This window comes from Vidua macroura, chromosome 4, assembly GCF_024509145.1.
Source record: "Vidua macroura isolate BioBank_ID:100142 chromosome 4, ASM2450914v1, whole genome shotgun sequence".
Taxonomy (NCBI): Eukaryota; Metazoa; Chordata; class Aves; order Passeriformes; family Viduidae; genus Vidua; species Vidua macroura.
Genome location: NC_071574.1, coordinates 63040465 through 63064894, shown reverse-complemented (window position 1 = coordinate 63064894; position 24430 = coordinate 63040465). Strand labels below are relative to the sequence as shown.

Genomic DNA, 24430 nt, shown 5'->3' with positions numbered 1-24430 from the left:
GTAGCTCAAAGAGAGCAATAGCTGCAAGCAATTGAACCATGGAGAAGAGGAGCTGTGGTTTAATTTTTTCAAGACCAGCTAAGCACTTTACTATTGCCTGAAAAATCACTACGTCTAAGTATTCCAAAGCCTCCCCCACCAACGCACAACAAGTAGAATAGAAAAAGGCAGGTAGGAGCAGGCTGCTGCTCTAATAGCTCATCCAGTAGGCAAGTCCTTCCCTGCCCATACCCAAAGGCATACAAGAAAGAGAACAGCTGGAAGTGAGATTTTAGGCTAAGTAATACTTGTTGAAAAGGTTGGGCTGTGAATTCAGCTCTCCTGTTTTGGGCTACAGAGATCTCATGCATATCCTAAGTGGCCACACAGTGTACATGCTGACTAAATAGAATTTTCCCTGGTCAAACCTGTTACCTTTGGTATGACCATCTTGGAATGACTGAGGATGATGAAACAGGACAGAAGAGCATATTAAACCTGGCCAGAACAACCCAAATTGTATTAATCAAAATTTAAGGTGCGTAACAAGTTGCATACTCTCTGGTACAAAGTAAGCTACAAGCTTGTACAGAATTAGGCACTTGCATGTCCAATTTCCCCAAATACTTCTCACAAGAGCACACTTGTGCATCCAGCTGAAGTTAAAGGAGTTCTGACCCCCAGCTGGATTAAAGACAGAGTTGCTAGTATTAATGTTCTTCCTTTAGGCACTTCCATTGCCCAAGTTCAGCAATTTGTTACAAACTGAAGCCTTCAGGTTTACTCAATATAAACCTTAATCTCACCTTGATTTAGATCTGGTTTCTATCAAGCTAAACTAAGATGATGGAACCAGGTGTTAAATCCGTGTTGGGTTTGTGCATATTTTTACACCATTTCAACAAAAGAGCTTAAATTTTAGATAAATGCAGACACGCTCAGTATGCCCCAAATCCATGTCATTCCTCCACTGCTCAGGTCACAGCATCTCCTGGGCAGGAATGGGGAGGGCACGGGCTGCCCTGAGGCTCCCGCTGGGATATCGCAGTATTCCAGCATTTACTCGGGGAACAAGCCTCCGGCTCCTGGGACGCTTTACTCTGGGGCAAGAAGCCCAGGTTTGATCTGCCAGCATCTGCCTCGCAAGGAGCACTTCGGCTCACCTGCCCCTGCCCGGGGGCTGCCGCGCACACCTGCCCCATCCTGCCCCGCACCCGGGGGCTGCTGCGCTCCCCCCCGCCTTTGTTCCGCTGGCTCCGCCTCGGCGCTGTCCCCTCCCCGCGGGGCGGGCCCGGGCGCGGGAGGGCGGTGGGAGCGGGCGGCTGCTCCCGCCCCGCTTGTCCCCTCCCCGCTGTCCCCTGCCGGCGCGGCGCTGGCTGCGCTCCGCGGCAGAGCGGGGCTGCGGGAGGAGCCGCGGGAGGAGCCGCGCTCGGCCGCTTTGTGCCGGCAGCCGCCGCAGGACGGCCGCAAAGGTAGGAGGGCTCCGGCCCCGCTCGCTCCCCGCCCGCCCCGGGCAGCATCCCTGCCGAACCCCGCCGGCGAAGAGGGAGCGCAGGAGGGAAGAAGAGGGAGGGGAAGGGCTGGATTCAGAAATGGGCTTTTTCAGCCGCTGCTCCGCTGCTGCTCCAGGCAGCCCCGTGCTAGGAGAGCTGTGGGCTTACTGGGAAAAAAAAAAAAAAAAAAAAAAGCTGAAAAATAATTAGAAAAAAAAAAAAAGAGTCTCGCTCGTTTTCTTGGGCGGGAGCAGCACAAGGAAAGAGCTGGGAGGGAACCCGATTATCGGGCGGTGGCGGCTCCTGCCCGGGCTTTGGGAGGGCAGGAACCCGGCCGAGATCCTGCGGAACGCAGCCCTGTGTCCGCCATCCCGAAACTCGCATCCCTTCCCGGGAGAGGCACCGGCCCGGCAGCCGCGCTGCCGCTTTGTACCGCTGCGAGCTTCCTTATTTTCTGCCTTGCGGGGTGGGCAGAGGTGGTCTCCCCGCAGGCTTGGCCATTTGATCTGTTTCATCATAGCCGAGAGATTGCATCATGTTGCAGTCCTGGAGTCAGTCAGGGCAAAGGCGAACAGAACCATCTTTCCAGATCCATCCCGTTGGCTTCCCGGGCCGACCCCCTCCTTGATTTCCTGTTGAACGGAGGTTCGAGCTGAGAAGCAGCCTGCTATTGGAGGCTGGGGGGGACAGGTCACAGCGACGTGGTTCGATTTCTTCCACTGAGAGGTTTTTTGGAAACTCCAGTTTGTCGGTCCTACGCGCGGTATGTGTCTTGTGCGGAGGGCTTAGAGGAAACTTGCCAAAGATTTAGGCGGTAGGAAAATAATGGGCGGCAAAAGAGCCAGATAAACGGCGAAAACCAGGAGTCGCTCCATAATCTAAAAGCTCTGGAGTGACAGGAGGTGAGTGGATTCAGGCAGGCATCCCTCGGCAACCCAGTTATTCACCTGCCCTAAAGGATAGTGCAGCTGAGTAAATGCACATTCTGAACGGCAAGATAAGACACATGTGAGAAACAGAAAGTATTTAGCTCGCTTCCCCTCTGGATCCTTTATGATCATTTTGGTGCAAACACTTGGTGTGCCTGTGCCTGTTCTGTTTATTGTATTACTGAAGTTTGCGGCTGAGATCCAACTATGAAATGATAAGTCTCAAAGCCAGAGAGATTCAATTAAATCATGTACTTCAGTCTATAAGTACTTCAGTCTGTAAGTAACCACTTACACTATTTTAAAATTTTACAATCTTAGTGAAGGATGATTTTCCTTTTTCTCTCCTGAAGTCCTCAGAGTTGAAGAGATATTGTCTGAGACATAAAACCCAAAAGCAAGTATTGAAGTCTTAGTGGGACAGGCTGTATTTGGTACATGTATGACAAATTGTGCTATTCCTTTCAGTGGTGCAAAGACAACTTGCTGTAAGGCGACAGATTCTGCTGTTCTTTGTGCAGTTCTTTCTTTTGTTCCATAGGGGAAAAAAATGTCATGACATGGCTTGGTTCAGTTCTCAGAAGTATCCATAGCAATTAATGATTATTCCATAACTAGTGTCTCACCCTTGCAGGTGCTCTGCTACTGTTTGCTCCAAGTGTTACAGGACCACTCTCTTCCGTTCATGAAAATAATAGTATTATGAACCTTTTTTTGTGTGCCTTTCTGAGAATGTCTGTGCAGGGGTACAAGGGAGCAGCTTGGCAGCCAGATGGATCTATCCATCAGTGCTCTCCGATATGGGCACTTGGTGCCTTTCCGTCATCCCTTGTGCCTCCTGGTGGTTTCCATGGGAAGAACTGCACAATTACTTCCTTGTTTTGAACAAACCATTTTTCCTTTTAGAACTGGTGTAAAAGAAGAGCAAATGCTACATTAAAGCCAGAGGAAGAGCATCCTGTCTTTCTGGGGCTATAGGGCCCCACATGGGTTTAAGAAGAATTTGAAATGGATTTCAAAAAGAAAGATCTACAGTTTTCTTTGTGTGTCAGCCAGTGATTGCAGTGACAAGCCGGCAAACAGAACAATGAGCAGATACTCACTGCCTTTGGTGATATGTGGCACTGTTTGGTGTTTCCTAGGAAATTTGTCATCAAAAGTCAAAGTGTTGTGTTGTGTTCCTGTGTCTTGGGTAGATTTTTAGATGAAGGGATTTGGAAGGTCTGTGAGGTTGAAATGGAAGTATTGAAGCAGTGCCAGTGAGGATGGGGTAAAATGCAAAACTTCAATAGATTAACCACTTACACTATTTTAAAATTTTACAATCTTAGTGAAGGATGATTTTCCTTTTTCTCTCCTGAAGTCCTCAGAGTTGAAGAGATATTGTCTGAGACATAAAACCCAAAAGCAAGTATTGAAGTCTTAGTGGGACAGGCTGTATTTGGTACATGTATGACAAATTGTGCTATTCCTTTCAGTGGTGCAAAGACAACTTGCTGTAAGACCAGGAATTGTATTGCCCTGCTGCTTGCTGCAGTTTCCCTTGTGACATAGCCTCAGGACAAAGAGACAGCAGTTCAGGGCTGGTTGATGCTGTCTGGAGTCGACTGATTTAATTTCCATGCATTTTCAAAAGTTTTGTGTCTGATAGGTCAGTCAGTGGGAGTCTAGTGTCCAGGAGCCCGCCTGGTTAACTGCTTTGTTCAAAGCTGTGCTCTTTGTTTCCTGAGGAGGATCGAGGAGGAAGAGGAGGAGGAGGAGGAAGGGATGTACTTCATTTTCAGATCTCCTGCTGAGGTGGGAGGGTGGGATGCAAGGGCTTGCACCTCCAGACTCCTGTACAGTTTAGTCCATTATATGCTGTTATGGGTGAGTCACAATAAAGCATACTGTGGCAATTTTTCAAAAAAATTATGCATCCCTTCCAGTTGTGCAGTTCAACTGGTTTTAAATGTGAATGACACCTAGCTACTGGTATGGTTCTGACTTCCCTGACTCATCACTTCATTGACAAATAGTGTTTCATCTGGTATAGAAACTGTCTGTCTGGGCTGGGCGGGTGACTGTGTTACAAGTATTATTATGTATGTATTATTCCAGATCAATATACTTCTAATGTAAAGTGTTCTTAGGCTCACAGTTCAACTCTTAATAGTCAAACCCAACAGAAGTAATAGAAATGTGGAAGTCAGCTGGAGGACTGCAGGTACTGTGAACTCTGAGCTTTTAGTGAAGGATTGAAAAAGCCAGATCTTGAATGTACTCCATCTATAAGGATTGTCTAGGAGGAATTAGTTTTAGGAATTAGTTTTCCTACTATGAAGCACCCCAAGCTGACCTTAGAGCAATTCAAGTTTCCAAGACCATACTAGATGTCTTTTTGGGGAGTGTCTGCATGGAGCCATACCAAGAACAGTCTGTCAGCACAGAATGAGCAGGTAAGAAGACACGTAGCTGCAGTGGCACAGGGGTGACCCTGAGCTCAGAGTTCAGGGCTTACACCAGCACAGCTGTCTCACTGCACCAGCCTATCTGTACACACATGAAGGTCTGCCTTTTGTAGTGCATCAGTGCTCTAAAACACTATATGTAGATTCAACTGCTCTTACTCTACTAGGTGATCTTTAAGGTCCCTCCAAACCCAAACCATTCTGTGATACTCTGTGATCAGAAGTTAACTCTTGACTCTCCAGGCCATAAAAGACAGGCTGCTGTGAGTCATGATAATGAGTAGTATTGCAGGAACATAACTTGGGTTTGTGCAATGGGGGATATCTCATAGTAGGTAACAATCTTTTGGGACATAATCTCTATTTTCCAGAGATATGTCAAGAAATTAAAACCTGAATGGCAAAACTGCCATCAGTTTCCCCTTTGCCATCCCAGCGAAAAGTCAGTCATGGCTTAGTGTGCATAGTAAGGTTTGACTGCCAAAGGTGCTGAGCACCCTTAACACAGTAATGTCCAAATGAGCTGCTGGTGGTTACCTCTCTTAGAGTATGTCTTTGAAAATACAGGAGTCTGTGAAAAGGATAAATCAATATCTCTTGTATATTTTGCCAGTGTTTATCAAGAAATCTAGGAAAGAAACTCCTAAGAGGATTTTTTTTTTTTTATTAATTGGATCTTGTATAGATACTGCTCTTTACCTGTATTGGTATTTAAAAATTTGATGGTGTATGTTTGGCAGTAAAAGGAGCAAACTGATAGGCCTCTCTTTTCTAAATCTCTTTCCTCAACTGAAAAAGGAAAAAAAAATAAAAATCAATGTATTATTCCTTTTATGGTGACATAGTGGTGGGATTTTTTAACTATCTGGGGGATTTCTGCTGCCAACATCTCTCTGCCATTATGTAGTTTTGAGCTGAGTGATAAAGACTATCTTTCTCTAAGACAGATGTTGGTAATGGCCTCATTGTGCCAAAATCTTTGTGAGGACAAAATGCTGTATAAAAATATTTCCATCCATTAATAGTGAGTGCCAGAAAAGAGTACACAAGTGGTTTCAAATTTAATCTGTAATGTAGCTGATGTCTCAAAGATAACAACATCTTACCCCCAAGAAATACAACACTATATGTGAGGTAATTGCTATGAGTTACACTGAATATATATTATTCATTAGGGGACTGTCATTATATCATGCTTGTGAATTCCCTAAGGTCTCTTATCAGTGTCCTCATGACATCTCAAAATCTATGGAAAAGAGGATTTTGGTGTCCCACTTGACTGCCGATGCTTTGGCTTGCTAGTAGCCACTTCTAGTGAGCATGCTTGTCTTGTTAATTTAAAATGAATAGACTCTGGGAAAGGAACTTAGTTCATATATTCACATTATCAGAGGGAGCACTCCTTCACAGGGAATATGTAGTGGTATGTTATCTCAGTTTTGCAGAAGAGCAAATAGTAAAAGTTCTTTCATATGTAGCTTTCATGCTAAACTACTCTGCACTGTCTTCAAAGTATAAAGGCTCAATATTTGGCCAGTTGCTGTGGATAGATAATTTTTTTTTTGTTTTGGTCCATTAAAGGATCTTTAAGTATGTCTTTGAAACTTATCTGGTCTCTCATCAGTTACACATACTTATGGCATTCCTCTTAGAAATTGGAAGAGAGGAAAAGGCAACGTAAGGACAGAATTTCCCTGTTATTAGCAATTAGTGGATCCAGATTTTATTTTCCTGTACCTTTTTTTGCCAGGAGCAGCTGCAAAGGGAGAATTACACTGTGACCTTCACAGCACTTCCTAGTGCCATCATCAATCAGATCTGGCAGAAGCTTTATCACATCTATCAGTGTGGCTCATAAGCCACATGCTGTCTAGTCTGGGGGGAAAAACAAACAAACAATGGGAGCTACTGGAGGGTTTGTTTAAAATAAAACAGCCAGGAGTGAGCTTTTCCCATATGTGCCAGCTTTGTAGGCAGATTTCTGGTTTTGCCGTGTGCTGTTGGGCTGATTAATAAAAGATGATGATTGTAAAGCAGTGGAGGAGACTTTCACTGCATTTCAGTTGGCACTGGCAACTCATTCACAAGTAGTTACAGCTTTAGCGTTTCTCAGGCGATGCTCTTCAGTCCCATTCTAATCTTCACCATTATTTTTACAAAGGAATTTATGCAGTTAGATTAATTCAGGTGTTTTCTACACAGGTAAATGTTACAGAATAAATAAGTGTTCTCAGACTTCTCTGATTCTTATATGAAATTACATAGCTTTCTCAGATTAAGTGCTTTTTTTTTTTTTTTTTTGTTTTTTTTTTTTTTTTTTGTTGTTTTTGTTTTTGTTTTTGTTTTTGTTTTGTTTTGTTTTGTTTTGTGGGATCATGTATGCCTTTGCAGGCTACTCTAGGTCTCTTCCAGAGGCAAGTTCATAATGTAGCAGCCAAGGTCAGCTGATCAGCTGCAACATCTCCCTTTTCAGCATGAAAAACATTATTAACACCCTGTAAGTAGCTGATTTGTTTTCTGGTTGGTTGATTGGTTTTCCCTATTTACCTTGGTCTGATAATGGAGTTTTTCCTAAAATTTAAAACATTTTGTGTTCTTACATTTTTTCATTTTTACACCAAGTTCACTGCTGCTTTCAAATTCCATTTCTTGCCATCTGCAGTAGATAAAACCTTCTTGCTTTCCTTTCTTGGGCTCAGTACAGTGACAGTCTGACAGGTTGTCACCTTGCAGGCACAGTCCTTGCTGACAGGTAGATGGGAGACAGGCAGAATTGTTACTGTATGTGTAATTCTAGCTGCCTTCATGGTGATATGTTTGTGTGTGTATGTGATATATACAAATGAAGATGTAGATGTATACAGATAAAGAGTGTGTATATGTATAGGTGATATATATGTTAGAGCTGCCTTTGTCACACGGGTTTTCTGACAAAAATGGCTAATTGCTAGTAAATAAATAAATGTACTGTTACACTTTTGTGTAAAATATTAAGGCCTTGAGCTTCTGACTGTAATGTTGATGGCCAACAGCAGGGTGTGATCTGTGATTTCTGTGGTTTTTAACCAGCCAGTTCTTGGCAGAAGCCATCTTGGTACCAGATCTGGGCAAGGAAGTTTGAAATGCCGTATGAAATGAGCAGGTGCAAGGAAAACGCGCATAAAATGTGAAATACATTTAGCAAAAGGTTATCTGTTCTGTCAGGAAAAAGGAAATCACATGAACTGGCTAGCTAGTTATGGAAATACTTTTGTGTTTTTCCTCAGTGTGTGCTGTGCCAGTTTGACAGGCTTTGTAGCCCCAGCTGCTGCACTGGCACGGGGCAGGGCTCAGTCCCTGCCCCACAGACCGGCAAACCTGGGGGGCAAGGAGCCTGCCCAAAACTGTACTGCCTGCTCTCCATCTTCTGGTTCCAGCAGCCAGGCACCATGACTGCACAAACACTTGGTAGAGAGGTTTTAAGAGTCCAAAGCCATGAGCAGTCCCATTTCAGCAGGAAAAAGGATGAGGAGGAGAGGGAAAGCTGCCAGCAGGAATTGGTCTGAGATGCTGAGTCCTGTGTCATTGTTTGGGGGCTCCTGCTTCAGGAGGATGCAGCAAACCAGCTGGCTGCCTGCTGCAGGTCAGACCAAAGAAAAAGACATGGTTTCAGCCCTGAAAACAAGGTGGGCAGTAATGAGGAAGTAATAAAATGGCAGGAGTTGAAAATAGGAGAGGTAATGCAAAAGGCAGAGGGATGAGTTAAGGAGCAGGGCTGCCGAGTGTCACCAGGGCAGTGGTGGTTGGGAGCTGAGCTGCAGAGGGGCTGCTCTGATGCTGCTCTGCTGCTGCATCTTAGCATAGATCAAACAGAAAGAAACTGCCCCTTGGAGAGTGGGATTTATTCGTGTAATGCAGTCCATGCTAGGGAATAGAGTGACATACTGGATTTGTCACTGGCTGTAAGAGATCAGACTGAAGAAAATAAATGTCTGAAAATGTTAGGAAGCTCAGTGATTCTAAGCTCTGTTAATACACAGCATTATCAAAAGAATACCCCTTGGAAAATTGAAAGATCTTTTTCTTGGAAGGGGGAAAAAGTATTAAGAGTGAAGAGCTTCTGAGAATACACAGAACTCTTCTCGTTGCCTGAGCCCTCTGTCTGCACCATGTGTTTGTCATTAACACCATGAAAAGCTGTGAGTCTCCTTAGAGGGGGAATGGTGGGTGCGTGGTGGGTCCTTCAGGAAGAACCAGGAGAGCTGAGAGGAGACAAGGGGCTAGGTCAGGCCACAGCATTTTGTTTTGAGCTTAACAGCAATGAAATCCACCCTGAAGAGTCTTGGGGAAAATTCTGGATGAGGGCCAGTATGAATAATGCTGAGTGCAGATGGGTGGGACCCCACCTGGTTACAAAAACAATCTTATTTCCAAGGTTAGCTATTTCTGCTGAAAAAGGGGATATTTAACAAGTAAGGTTTAATTTAAAAGAAAAAAAAAAAAAGCAACAGTTGGAGGCCTTGAAAAACATATCCAAATCAAAATATCTAAAAGTCTCTCACTTCAGAAATTAATGAAAACAAGCCCCCAAACATGCAGACAGCTGAAAGCACACACCAAAAACCTCAGATAAACAAAACAAGTGTCCTCTGGGGAAAGGAAGAGTTGTTCCCTCTCTGGGAAAATTTGTCTGTTCCTGTGGCTTGTGAACTTTTCATCTTCTCTGGGACTTTCTGCTGTCCTTGGTTTGCTTTTTTCAGCTTCTTGGTCTTCTTTCCCTGGAGCCTAGAAAATGTTTATGTGAGCACTAGACTTTAAGGAAATGAATGATGAGTGCTGTTCCTCAGGGGTTGGTTTTGGGACCAGTCTTGTTTAATTTTTTGTCAGTGACAAGGGCAGTGGGATTGAGTGCAACTCAGCAGGCACTAGCCTCCACTCCTGCAGCTTGTGGCCATCAAGACAACTTTCCCCTTGTGACAGCCACATCCTGAGCATTATTCCAAAGCTAATCTGGAGCAAACTGTATTCAAGAAGCCCCAAAAATGCAACACTTAATTTTAGTCTGACTCAAGTTTCCATTAGTCTCCAGTTGACTACTGTTCCTGTCTGTCTGCAATGACTGAGCCTCACAGCCCAGCAATTTCCTTCACATCTCTTTGGATCTTCCTCTTTATTGTTGTTTGCAAAACACTGAGTCTAGATTTTGCATATGTGGAAAATCTTGCTGAGAGCTGTCCTCCCTTTGACCTCATTCTTTTCAGATCTCTCATTTTTCTGTCTTGCTTATAGTCCAGCTATGTAACTTTTAAAAGTGGTCTGAGTGTAAAAAATAAGTTGTAGTGAAGGCTTGTCTGTAAACAATAGCTCTCTACAGCCCAAGGGCAAGTGGATATGTGTGTAGAAGGCCCAAATGACTGACTGTCCTAAAGAAGTGACTAAAATACTGATTAGATTCAAAGGAAAGCAAAAGTTGCCTTGAAGAGGTGTGATATTTGGGGATTTCTAGACTTCTTCAACCCTTTGTAAAACCTTCAGGTTTTTTTTTCTACCACAATAACATCTTTTAAAGCATTATGGAATTAGCTCTGCTGTTCTTGCCCTTGGGATTCCAGTCTAGTTTATGGTCAGCACACCCACAGGCTCTAGGATATAAGTCCAAACTCAGATTGCCCTGAAGTTTATTGTACTTTATGGGAGCAAAGGGTGAAATCCATCTTCAAGACTTGGGGTCATTTGGGCTAGGCTTCCTGACATACCAGCTCTTACAAAAACCCAGCTGTTCTGAGGTTTTCTACCAGCTTTAAAGAAAAACAACCAAATAAAGAAAAAGTACTCTGGCAAATAGGGATCAAACCTTAACTTGATTTGAGTGTGCTTTAAGTAGTCTCAGTCTTTGCATTGACACTAGTTAAGTTCTTCTGCTTCAGGGAGGTAACTTGGAAGCAGTATTTGTGAGCAAGTCCAGGCCTTTCCCTGCACACTGCTGTAGGGAAGGCTGCTTCCTACTGAGGTCTAAGTGTTTCCCTCTGTGAGATAGGATCTGAACAACCCAGAGCAAGACCTACATGTAAATAATGTGAAAACAAAAATACATGAAATGATGCTGCTTTCCAAGGTGTGATTGTGGAGTAGTTCTTGGCCAGGAGGCATCACTTGGATGGCCCATCCTCAGCCAGGACCAAAGGAGACAGCACAGCAGGAACGTGCCCTTTCCCAAGCTATAGTTTGAGCCATGTGTAGAGAGCAAAAGAAGCACAGCCCTTCTAGCAAGTTGTCATCAGTGACTTATAAAGCACTTGGTACCTTAGAGCAGCTCTTTATATGTTAATAACTCATTAAAATCTAATGACTTCATGAAATTGGACAAGCAGTAGGAACTGGAAATGGCAGATGCTCAGGGTGCAAAGGGAAGGAGAGAAGCGACAGGCTGCCTGAATGCTTGGAAGAAATGCATAATAAAGTTGTAAGGATTTTGGTACACTGGTCACCTCTCTCATCAGCCCTGCTAGTGCCTCAGCACTCCTGAGGTTTCAGTACAAACCCACAGTCTTCTCTAATGAAGTGCAAGGAAGGGAGAGAAGCATGTAAGAATCCTTTAATATCTTCTCCATTTATTTGTGTTGCCACCCCTCCTTTTTAAGCTTTCCTTTTTAACTCTTGCAATGCTAGTGAGTTTAGGAATACTCCTAAATTCTGGGATAAACAAGCTTTTATCTGCTTTACCTGGAAACCTTTCTGACATGATGCCAGGTGTTACCTCCCTAACACCTTTTGCCACAGCACCTCTGAACTGCAGTTTGCAGGGGTCACCTCACCTGCCCTTGTGCCAAGCAGCCTGCAGCAAACATCTCACCTGCTTGCATGAGTGGTGCCCCTCAATGCTCTGCTGTTTGCTAGTGAAATACAGACTGTGCCCTTCTCCCAGTGAGCCTGCAGAGAAAAGCTGTGCAGGTTTTCTCACTGATGTGAGACGTGCTGAGACCCTCCACATGTACCTGCACTTCTCTTTGATTGCCTTCACCAGGGTCAGCTGTAAGAGCTGACCATCCTGGATCAGTTCAGTTCATGCCAAAATAATCGTTCAGTTCAGTTAATAATAATAATTCAGTTCAGCTGCACGCAGTGCACTGAAGCAACAAAAAGTATGTGTGTAATTCCAGAGGGCTCTTACCAGCTCTAGGAGGGGTGGAATGAGGCATGGCTCTGTGTGTAACATAGCACTTCACAGGGTTGTTTTGTTATAATCAGTAATAAAGAGCATTTTTGTGTCGTTCAGTAATATAAAAGTAATATTGAGCAACTGCACTTTGTGATGAGAGTTGCCAGGGTGTAACTACATAACAGCAGACAAAGGGCATGGCAAGAAGGTTTTTGCTTGGATTGAAGAAATTGTTATTAGAGGCATAATTCTCCAAAATTGTAGTTGTTGGACCATCTGAAGTAAGCCTACCTAGGAAAATATTTAATTCCTTTTGCCACTGTTACTTTATTAAAGTGAGAGTTTCTTCCTGGTGAGATTTTTGTAAGGGGGAAACTTCACATACACTGGTGGAAGTTGTCCAAAGCAGAAGGGGAAAATGCCATTTCAAACTGTTAAGTACAGAATTAATAAAGGCCACCTGGAAAAATAAATGTTCATTTGTTGTTGATTTTGCATGTAAAGTGCATTTTCTTCTGGAATTATTATTTATACTGTAGTAAACCCAATACAGAATTAAGTAATTTTATTCAGTTTTTAATGTGGCATTACAACCAGCTGATGCCTCTTCCTTCCTGTGCTTAAGAATTAACATTCTTGTCTACAATAACTCTTTGTCTGCCTGTAGGCAAGTGAATTTTTGTCATTGACTAACACCAGAAAGATCAGGGACTTGGGACCCTAACACTAGGGCTGCTGGGAAACACTGAACACCAGCAGAGAGGCCTTTGAGTGGAGAGAATTGAGGATTTTCATTGCTGCCATTATCTTGTTTTACATTCTGCTTGTCTGCCAGCTTGTAGCTAGTAACAAAGATTATTAAATCTGGGCTTTTGAAAATCCCATTATTTTCCTTTCTTTATCTGATCACACCATGGAATTATGTCACTGAATTAAAATTCTGACAGTGGTAGACTTTGTGTCCTGGATGATTAAACATTTTGTCAACATAAAGTTGCATGGTTTCTAATTTAAGGATCAGAGGGCTGCATCCCTTCTGCTCAGTGTGAGGTCTAAGAAATAGCATCACTAACCTAGCAAAACAATTGTAAAATGTGTATTAAGACTAGCAAGTGAATTCATTGGGGTAGTTTCCTATTGCCTTAGCTTCTTTGTCTTCCCAGAGGGCTTTTTCCTACCTTCTTCATACATGCATCCATTTTCAGAATCTCTCAAAGCAAGAACTGTGTATTCTGGATAAAAAATGTGCCACCACTCTTTTGCTATATAGTTATTATAGGATTTTTACATGTTAGGTCAGATTGGTGTTGTTTTCCAGATTGAAAATAGTAACTTCTGAAGGGAAGATTTAGAATGATGTATTAAGTGTGACTGATAGCTGATTTTCCAAATGATCATCTATCAGCATCTACTCATACAGGGCACTTAGCAACATAGAATGACCTTAATCTTGCTGCAAGTCCAAAGATGACAATATATCTGCTGGACTTGAAAAATATTAAACTGGTTTGTCTACACACTTCACTTGAAAAAATATCCTACCCCAAAACAACCATATTAGTTATTGTTTATGCTTTTGTTTGTTATTAAGCAGCAGTCTGCCCCACACTGGAGATATTTTGGATCCATGTCTGAATGGTGCCCTATCCTCTGTATATGACTTTTGCCATCCTTTTTTTTTAGCCTTGCCTTACTCTTTTACTGAGTACCTGTGTCTGTTGTTAATTTTCATTTGTGATGAATTTCAGATAGGGTCAGTAAGTATCCTGACAAATTGCTTTAGAAGACAAATGGTGAGCAAGTGTCCCCATTATAAGAAATGAGACCAAGGTGCTCTGTCGTGGAGATTTTCAGTCCCTCGGTAGAGAATCTTGCTGATGGGAACTTGTTTGAGTCTCTTTTCTTATCAGGAGACCATGGGTAGAAATTATGGAGGGGATTTCATTGCTTTCAATCACTGTCCTTCAAAGACAGAATGTAACTTGACATGTGCAGCCAAAGGGAAAGTGAAACAGAAGGCAACCAACTTGGACATTGATTAAAGATATGAATGATTGCAAATAGTAGTAAAATTTGTGAAATAAGGTGGTTATCTAATCAGGTGTAGAAGAGCAGTAGTGGGATCCAGAGGGGTACTAAAGGGATATTTAGCTGCATTATACAGTGTACTCTGGGGCTGGAACTAAATTGCTATGGCTGAACTGGCGTTGGTAGGTCAGGAAAAGCAAAGGTACTGAGGTTAGTGCAAGCCCTGCTTATCTGTGGGACTTGTGGGAATAGGCTTGCTGTTTGTTAAAACCATTTTCACTATGTTTGTGGTGGCCTGTCATGTTTGCTGTTTTGATGGGTGTCAGCTATGAGCCAAAAGTGCTTTCTTTCTGTCCTCCCTTTTCTTAGGACAGTGGGATGAAATCTTTCATTTGTACATCACATCTGTTACGTTTTTCATGTTTTGAGGCATGGAGAAAAAGACCATGATGCGTCTGTGACAGGAGGAAGCCAAAGTTAAAGTGAAATGAGAATGTGTTTTTATGAAGTTATGTTACATTTACTGATTTTGAAGATTAGCATTTGGAAATGTGCTTCTTAACTGAGGATAAAAAGTTTGTTTTAATCTATTCACATCTAAATTAGGACTCAGCTATTGGTACTTACAAGGCACTAAGAAAAGCACTCACTCAGACCATCTGTTGAGAAAATGGGAATATGAAACTGTCATTGTATGTTCACAAATCCTGCCTGTCCCTGGCGCTTTAAGAGCAGCCTCATGTGAATGCTGAGTGAGTCTGAAACTGAGGAGGCTCTTTGGGATCTCCACTGTGGCTCTCTGTGGTGCCAGTTAATAGGTTCTTCAGAAAATGCAAGTCTAGATATTTCTCTCACTTCTGTTCTCAGCAAAACTGGTTAAGCGCTGTTCAAAGATGACATGAAAATAATAAATAATAATAGCACAAGTAAATATATGTGAGTATAACATATCACTAAACAACTTTCTAACTATATTTAAATATGTTACTGTAATGAGAAAGCTCTTTTTCACTTTCATTTTAATAAACATGGGATCAGATTTCCAAATGAAAGGCGTGTGAAAGCTGATAGGCACTTAGAGTGGGATGCATTCTGCCTGACTTGAGCCACACGTGGCAGAGCAGGTCTACAGCTGAGCTCCTTCCCAGCAGTCCTTCTGTACAATCAGGGGATGCAAATTGGCTTCTCTAGGATGTGATTATCTGATCTATTCTAGACATCTATTTTAGGAAGACTAAATTTCTCCATTGACTGTGCATTGAGCCTAGGGCAGCTAGCTGAGATACAGATGACTGCTTTGGAAGCACTGGCATGTAGTCAGAGCAGTGTCACTGCTAAAGCTCAAATGGCCAGCCTCACCTTTCAACCCTATAAAATGAGTAATTCATCTGAATTAAAGGAATTTATTCCGGAGGTTTAAAACAAGATAATAATTCTTTGCATTTGCATATAGTGTACTCCTACTTTGGGTTTAGTTAGTGCTTACTAAAAGGTCTGTCACATCTTTGCATGGCTATTTCAGGGCTTTGATGGCTTATGGTATTCAGGGAAATCTTTGAAAAGAGACTGGAAATGTGAGAAGGATTGCAGAGACAGATTCTCAGTAAATGAGGTTTATAATATTAAATTCTTAGTGGTGTTCTTCTGGGCATTGCTGTATAATTTTAGTTTTCTGATTTATGACTAGTTTGCCATATTGGTCCCATATAAAATTATTTGCATACCAAATGTGAGTTCATTCAGCTGTGAGATTTTTATTTAGGCTGCTGCTTTCCATGCCTAACTAATTAAGATGTTGTGCATTTGAGTAACTGAGGTTCTTAATCTTCAATAAACTAAAAATAATTAGTTTTATTGCCACTGTTTAAAATTTTAAAACAACAAATAAAAGTGCCATCAAAATAAAATGTTCTCAAGACAGGAAAAGAAACTGATTGTGTAGTGGCTTGGAAGCCATCAAATGGGAAACTACAGGTAGAATTTGGGGAATTTTTTTTCCTTGTGTGTTTGAAAAATGTGCACACTAGAGACTGTAATTTCTGGGAAGTTCAAGTATCTGGGTTTCAGCAATAATTTACTAATCTGTTTAAAAATGAATCTTACATTTAAACAATATCTGGGATTTGGGATTTTGATAGGAAGCCGAGGGTGGACCAGTGGCTTGGATTTATTTCCAAAACATGATTCGTTTTTATTTCAGGTTTGGCCAGAAAGTACAGATATAGATAACTGAGAAATATGCCTTTCTTCAGCAGAAATCTCTGAAATATTGTATTGTAAGGTGATCTCCTTAAAGGCTGCTTTTTAATCAAACTCAGTTGTTTTGGTTTTTTACTATATACTGTATCATATTACATTTTGAATGCATTTTATATATTTATCATTCTGAGGTAGTGTAATAGAGCAATAACTTCCGTGGAATGTAGAAGAAATTTAAATAGATATGACTGGAAACTGTAAACCTGCAACAGCACTCAAATGACTCCAGTGGGAAATGAACACCTATAAAAATGGGTTTGCCCACGAGATACAATCAGGCAGAGTTCGTTACACACGTGTGTTTGCATTGAATCCAGTGGAAAAGTTCAGAGGCTTTTAAATATGTCTATTACCATGCCAAAAGTCCCTGGAACTGCAGACCTCGGAAGATGCAGAGCACCTTATGAAGCTCCTTCCTTTACCCCTAAGGCAGACAGCGTACACAACCCATGTTCTCGATTTCTTGTTGATATTAGTCAACAGTATCAGCCTTTGTCTGATTTCTTGTTGCTGTTTAAGTCTTAAAAATAGTTCAAAGACTTAATAAGCTTAAGCTATTTTGTAAGGAATGTAGGTCTTCATCACTGCTGCAGGCTGAATAATTGCTGTGTGGCTACATGTTGCTTGTATGGTAGGTGACCTCCCAGAAAGGTTCATTAATGTTTGGAACAGGATGATTATTCTTGTATTGTTTTACCTAAATAATTTTTGTTGAAAGAAAGAGATAAGTTAAATATTATTAAAAGTTGGAGAGGTAGAGTGTATTTTAGAAAGTGCTGTTCATAAACACATCACATTCACTCAGTGCAGACTACCACATGGTTTCTGTTTAATTTAGGCAAGTGTCCATTTACATGTTCTTTACAAGGGCTTGTGATACATTGAGCAGTTAGGGTTTATGTTAGCTTTTTTATATTAACTAGAAAGGCAAGGTGGAAGTAAATGAGATCATCAAGCCTTGGTAAATACTTCTATGCTTTCTTCAAAACTGTATCCAATATCCCTAGCAAAATACCACGAGGTGCTGCAGGTGTTGGTAGGAAGAGATCAGCTGGAAATATATTTACACAGCTCTCCTTACCTTTCTGTCCAGAGAACTTCTGATTTCTTTGACAGTTAAAGACCTTAAGTGCAACAAAATGTCAAGGACTGGGCAGGGATTAAGGATTTTAAGTGCAAGGAACAACCCTCTGGGCTGCCTCCCTTTCTCACTATTGACCTCGATTTAGAAGAAATTGGTTTGTACTAGCAACCATGTAGCTCGTAGATGCTTACACCTCTTGTCTTCTCAAGGATATTAACAAATTCAACGTTTAATAGGATTTCTTGACTTTAAACTAATTTGTAACTTGTCTTCTCCCCTTCAAAGTAGTGTGGTCTGCCCTAATCTAGTGGAATGTATTGCAAGTGTAGTTCTGGAATAACACCACATACTGTTCAACGAGCCTACATTGAGAGAGGCTCTCAGTTGTAAAATGGTGGAAACTTCTAAATTTTTTAATTCAAGCAACCTCATTTTCTGATCACAAGTAGATCTGTTGAGAATTGACCCTAGCTTCTTTAAAGATGACTAGCTGGTGCTGATCACTCCTTTTGTTGCTATTCTGATATTCTGCAGAATATGCTTTTGTTTATCTATCTCACTATGTAGGTACTTATATATATATATATATATATATATATATAAGTATATACCAGTTGTTGTTCTTGGAACAGTGGAGGATGTTTGAGAGAATGTTTGAGAGAAGCCATGCTATGAAAGAACACTCAAATCTACGTCTACCTGTATTGCCTCGTCCCTGGCACTGAGATTGCTGTGTGACACATACCCCCGGGTCTCATCAGGGGACCTGAGGCTTCTCTGCTTAATTTAGGGAAGCTTGCCCATTTTTCCTGAGCCCTGGTGAGGATTTTTAGCTTTTCCTGAGCTGTTGGATTTTGATGTAGAAACAGAAGCATTGGTAGTGCTTCCAGTTGCTGAATTGGTTTAGCTGAGTGTGAGTTGTGGGATAGAAAAGATGCAGGTACTTAAACTGTGTTATGGACAGCAGGTAATATATAAATACAATACATGTGTTTATACATATATTATATATACAATATATAGAAATACAATACATTAACCCATTGCAGGAGAATTCTAAAAGCCTTCAGGAAAAATTTCTTCTGATTGCTTCAGATGCATTTCCATTTTTCTCATAAACTGGAAACACCAACTACCTTTCCATACTCAATCCTTAAAGAGAATGGGTTATTGGGTTATTTCTGTTTGTTTGAGTGTTGGGGTTTATTGTTTTGTTTTTTGTTTTTTGTTTTTTTTTTTTTTTTTTTTTTTTCTTGGTTTTTTTTTTTTGTTTGTTTTGTTTTTTTTTGTGGTGATGGTGGGGGTTTGGTTTGGTTATGTTTTTTGTTTAATGCTTTAATTTGCCATATTGCTTGTGGATTTCAAAACCTTGCCAGAAGGTATTTTTAAAATCGGTCACTCCTCTTGGTTGTCACACATCATCACAAATCAAAATACTTGTCAACTATTTTTCCAATAAATATCTTTATTACATTTATCTTACAGTGTGAGCATATGTATGTAGTCTGCTTCAGTAAGGGTTGAATAAGATGCTTGAATCTTACTTCAAGAAAAGGAGACTGTAGTAGGAATTGTAACATATTCAATTTCACCTGGAGAAGAATGTCCTGAGGGTTAAAATACATCAAAAAATTAAATAATTTCCTTTGGAATGTGAGATGTGGATAACTGTGTGCATTCCTCTGCTACAACTTTTGCTTATCCAGTTGCACTCTTTTCTATTTAATTATCAGGAGCACAAATCAAAAAATATAAAAAGGAACAAGTAGTTATGATATCCCATTGAATCATATTTATGTAAGAGAATATAGTCTCTACTGATATTTTACTTATTGACCTTAAACCAGATTTCAGAAGGCAAAATAAACAATGTCCCTAATGTAAAACATGAAAGATTACAGGACTGTTTAATTCTTACAGAATTATTCAGAATGAACTTTCCCACTCTTTGCATGGTTGCCTTGTAGTCTTTAAAAGCACAGTGCTGCATTGTTATCAGAGAAGATAATGCTTTCCACAGAGCTGCAGGAAAACACCCCTGCTAGGAATGCACTGCCCCAGGGAGGAGAAAGCTAAAGGTGAGCCTGCTTGCAGCTTTTCTTTCATTTGAAAGTAATTATAACATTTAGGCTATTGGTGACATTGCCTCTGATAATTCCAGCAGGTTAGAGCATCTGAGTCTGTTTCACATGTAATACACAGAAGTATTTTGCATATGTTTTTAATAATTACCATTTTCTCCTTCGGGTGTTTTTCCTTTGGGTGTTTTTCCTTCAGGTGTTCCTATGCAGCCCCAAATTTCTCTGTCTGAATCACGCATGCTCCAAGAAGCTGGGCGTAGTGATGATAAAACCAGCTTTGTTTCTGCTCCCACATAGCTACTGAGTTCTTCAGATAAACAAGGGAAACCCCAAGGAATAGGGGCTGCTCTCTGAGGAGCTGGGAGGGAGCTGCAGCCTTCCTGCCTTTCCTGACCCAGGAAACAGAGATGTTTTCTCCCACCACTTGTCCTCTGGTAGCTGTCATGCTTCCACCCACAGCAACATGGGGATAGTAACTTATGGAAATGTACAGCTGTGTGGAGATATATATATATAGATATATATGTATATATATATGTACATCTTTATACACACACATATGTAGGACTAGACCATGTGCAGTGTTACCATTGTGTGACATCTGCACCAGAGACTGCTGTTCCACAGTGACTTTAAATCTCAATGTAGGCTGCTACTCCAAGATATTATATCATTCTCCCTTCCTTGCTCTTGTCCTGCAGAAGCACCAACAGAAGCTCTCACTGGCATGTGATGAGCTGGCTCCAAGCCCTCCTCTGGCTCACCCACGGCCCAGAAATGCTAAATTTGGCCCAAAGGAAGTCATGGAAATGAGGGATCAGGGATGACATCAGTCTCTCTCAGCAGCAGCCTGGGTTAACTTTAACTTTTTGTAAAACCACAGCTTTCAGGAAAGGCAGGGATGAAAAAAAACCCAGAAATAACCATCTGATTTGAAATACCAACTTGCACACTTGAGAGTGCTTCTTTCACTTGTAGAGACTGCTCTGAAAGTCATCTCAGTATCTCAGAAAGTGACTCTCCAGTTATTGTTTTTTCAGTGCTGGTGACTAATTTCAAGGAGAACATCCAGCCTAGCCTAAGGGATGGCAAGTTCTCTAATCAGGAAATAGTTAAGATGAAAGCACCCTGCAAGCATCTTGGAAGGGGGGAAGTAGAAAGGACATCAGCAGGAGTTTTTTATTTATATTCAATTGTATATCTTGTCCTCTCACAGAATATATTATTTTATCTCATGCCAGTCTAAAAAGAGAAGTTGGAGGAATACCTTTGGAATTTAAAGTCTTAACAATGTCAGAATTACCTTTTGTCCTGACTTTTTCATTTTTCATTATTTGCATATGTTACAACTACTGTCTAAATTAAATTGGCATGCATCAAAGAGATTCCTTAAGAACTTGATTTTTTTCACTTAAATCTAATCATGTTCAGTTTTATTTAAGTCTTTAATGAGGATCACTTATTTCCTGTGAAATTTGTATTTTGTTTGTATTGAAATTGTATTGTATATTGTATATTGTATCACATTTTCTGTGAAAACTAAGAAGAAAGAAAAGGAGGATCTTAGGACAGGCTCTGCACAGAGCTTCTTTACTGGTAAGCCTGTCAAACCCTTGGTTAAGAGCTCTGGTGTACACTTCTTGGGCAGCTGAAGTTAATTCTACCTGTGCATAGCTGAGCTACTTATGATTCAAGCTGAACTGCTTGGCATTCAAATACTAACAAGAAACAGGGATCTTTTGCATGAACGTGACTCTTCCAGTCACAATGGCTCAGCAAATGAAATGAGGCTGGCTCAGCTTCCATGCATGGGGAGGAGGGAGAGGGACATCCTTGGCAACTGTGCCAAGGTATGCCCAAACCCCAAGAGATCCATGTCATTCTGTTGAGATGAGCTGATTGTGAAGGGCCTGTATAGTGTCTCTTCCTTTTGTCTTTTTTTCTCCTGCCTGAACTTAGGTAACAATTCAGGACTGACAAGAAGGACCCAATAACCCATTATTTCTGCTCCATAATTAGGCTTTGTTGTGGCCACTTCTTTACAACCTTCTAGTTTGTCATATTAGCAGAGCTGTGTTTCCTCCACACAGCTTTTTTTAATCATGAAAGGATAAGGTCATCTGAACTATATATATATTGTCACTGCTAGTACTTCAGGCAGACACAGAGCTATTTCTGATTAAAGTGATGTGCAGTAATATCAGGAGGTGTTGGATTCTGCCATGTTTTTCCCCCTGTTACTCAAACAGTGCTTAAGCAGAAGCATAGCAAGTCCAGGTTGAAGGTTGTTCCTGGACTTCTAAGCACATCATTTGTATCATCCACTTGTAAATCCTTCCCTTTCCATCGTTCTGCTTTTCATAAAACTGACTGCTAGAACATATGGGAGGAGTTGGCAAGCCTTCTGCAGTATCTTGGCATGTGGGAAGGGGTCTCTCAACCTGGAGCAAAGCAGTTTCTTCAGACAGCCACCAGCTGTCTGAAGATGTTTGCAGCTTTTTTGTCATCTTGTCTCATGCCCAGATGACAGAAAGGTTTATTATTCTAGGCAATTACAGTGAATGTTCCCCACTTGTTTTTCATCTTTGGTATGATAAATTTGGTGATGAAACCCTGAAGGGTTTTTTAATGGTGTTTTTTTTTCCTTATGCAGAGGCTGAAGGCCAGTAACATTATAAAATGTCATCCCTGCCCTCCCTTACCCACGTTTAAGTAATAGACGTAATTAAAGGTAAAAGTGTTAGCTTTCATGTTGTTGCATTACCTACAGCAATAATCAAGTAACTGTAAACACTCCAAGGTGTGGGATGTGGTGGCCATGTCTTGGCCAAGGCTGAAGGACTGATGGCAACCCTTTGCCAGGGTAACAGGCAAACACTTTACTGGGAGTGTTGTCTGCAAGAGATGTCAAATAATCCTCAGGACCCAAATAACCTTTGAGAGGGCCTCATCTAGAGCAATGTCTCATGTGGGGCACTGTACTTCAGGGATAATTTGGACCATAAAAAAGATTTCAGCACAAAAGCAAAAGGAATATTCAAAAGTTCTGAGGATGCAGCCTGTGAGAGGTTGGGGAAGGGATTTCAGTTGTTTAGCAGAGAGAAAAATGAGGAGAGGCATCATGATAGTCTTCAGGTATGTTAAGGCTGCAATAAAAACAGCGTGTTCCCCATATATTCTGTGGGTAGAACCAGAGCAAATGGGCTTAAGACTCAAAAAAGATTGATAAAGCATGTTAGAAGCACTCTTTCTTAGGTTAACAGTTTAAAGGTTGGGTTTGGGTGCCAGGTAAAAGGTTGGACTGATTTCCCTAAGGAATGAGATAGCTGGTCTTACCTAGGATGAGAATGATGAGCAGCATCACTTCCTCAGTGTTGCTTTCAGCCATATTCTTTGATTGAAGACAAACTATTTATGTTGTGTGCTTTTTCCTATTTTTTTAACCCTTTGCCATGCAAAAGATTGATCTTTTCTCATGCTAATGCTTAATGATGTCTAAACAAAGTAAACTTAAACAAGAGTAAAGGACATTTTTCATGAGGTATCTTGGATTTCCTGGCTGCTCTCTTCAGTGACCTGACAGCTTCTGTTCCCCCATCTTAAATACAGTATGATGGTCATACAGTGACTAATGAAAAATAGTTTTGACCTTTTGGAAGCTTTAAATGCTAAAATACCATTGTTTCACTTATCATATCCATAATTCTTCTCAAATCACAGTTCCTTGTTCACCCAAAGCTGCTCTTCCATAGAACTTTATATTTGGCGTTATTCTGTTCTTTTCTACTTTTATTGTGTTCAAATTAAATTCTACAGTTGTAGTAAAATTTACATGTCCTTCACCCATTCATCCCTGAAAGCAGCTGCAGGATGGGTTGCTTTGTCACCTCTTCTCAACAGCAATGCCTTCCCTTTCTCTCCCTCCTCTTTGCCTCTCAAATGGCCAGAATTTGAAAACCATCTGCTGTCAGGCTGGGACGTGCTTACTGTTTCCTTTCAGTTTTTAGCTGCTGGCACTGTTCGCTCCCTGATGGGAGCACATGGCTGTCCTGAGTCAGCTCCCCACTCAGCCTCCTGAGAGCCAGCCCGCGAGGGACACGGCTTGCAAAAGGCAGAGTGGTGTAGAACTCTGTCTTATTGAAGTCTTCAGGAGGAAAATCTCCAACTGAGTGTTTATAGGAGGGAGTGTTGGAGAGGCTCTGACAGAGCAGACATCTTCTGGCATTGCGGTCTGTCCTTCCTCTCGCTTGCTTCTGTTGTCTCATCCTGCTTCCTCTGATGGCTGCTGCTTTAGAAGTGGCTTTAGTACAAAAAGGGTTTTCTTTGAAGTGTTGTGGAAATGCCATTTCTAAGAAAATATGACCAGCAAAATCCCAGCTTTCTTTTTCAGCTGTCTGGTTATAGCACAGCACCAGTATCTGTGTTTCTCCTCTTCTGATGTAATATGAAAACTTCCAGTGACTTTTACGGTTCAATTGCTTTTGGCAAACTTCGAACTTTTGGTTCTCCATCTTAAACCCACGCACTTGTATAAACATAACTGGCTTCAAGCTGTGTCAAATATAATCACTTAGCTACAAAAACAAAAACACCCAGATATAATTGCTAAGATTCTACTTTTTATAAGCATTTTAGACTGAAAATGAGAATTTGGAGTGACAATCACACGCTGCTTGCTAGTATTTTTCCCTTTTTGGTTCTTCCATTCATTTTTCCCTGTTGTCATCCTCTTTCTATTCGCTGAAAACACATTTTTACTGCTCTGAGCCCCACAGAAATATACTTTGCCTAAATTGTGTCTTAAAAGCATACAGAGACACATGACAATGGGAAATACAAAGCAAAAGCTGAAATATGACACCACCATTCCTTAAGGAGAGGAATACTGAATATTAAGTGAAATCCTGAAGTTTCTTGTGCTGCTGCCTAAAAGCAGCTTGATATGGGTGGTGAGCATTAAAAACCAAACTATGTTGTGGAGGGAGCGGA

General features: G+C 41.2%; 1 protein-coding gene across 2 annotated transcripts in view; it reads left to right on the top strand.

Moving 5' to 3' along the window:
- The first annotated feature begins 1374 nt into the window (after window positions 1–1374).
- AFAP1 (actin filament associated protein 1) overlaps window positions 1375–24430 on the top strand; it is a 113906-nt gene continuing 90850 nt past the window's right edge. For both annotated transcript variants that reach the window (XM_053976477.1, XM_053976479.1), the window contains exon 1: window positions 1375–1451. The gene's annotated coding sequence lies outside the window, so the exon portion shown is untranslated. The remainder of the gene's footprint in view (window positions 1452–24430) is intronic.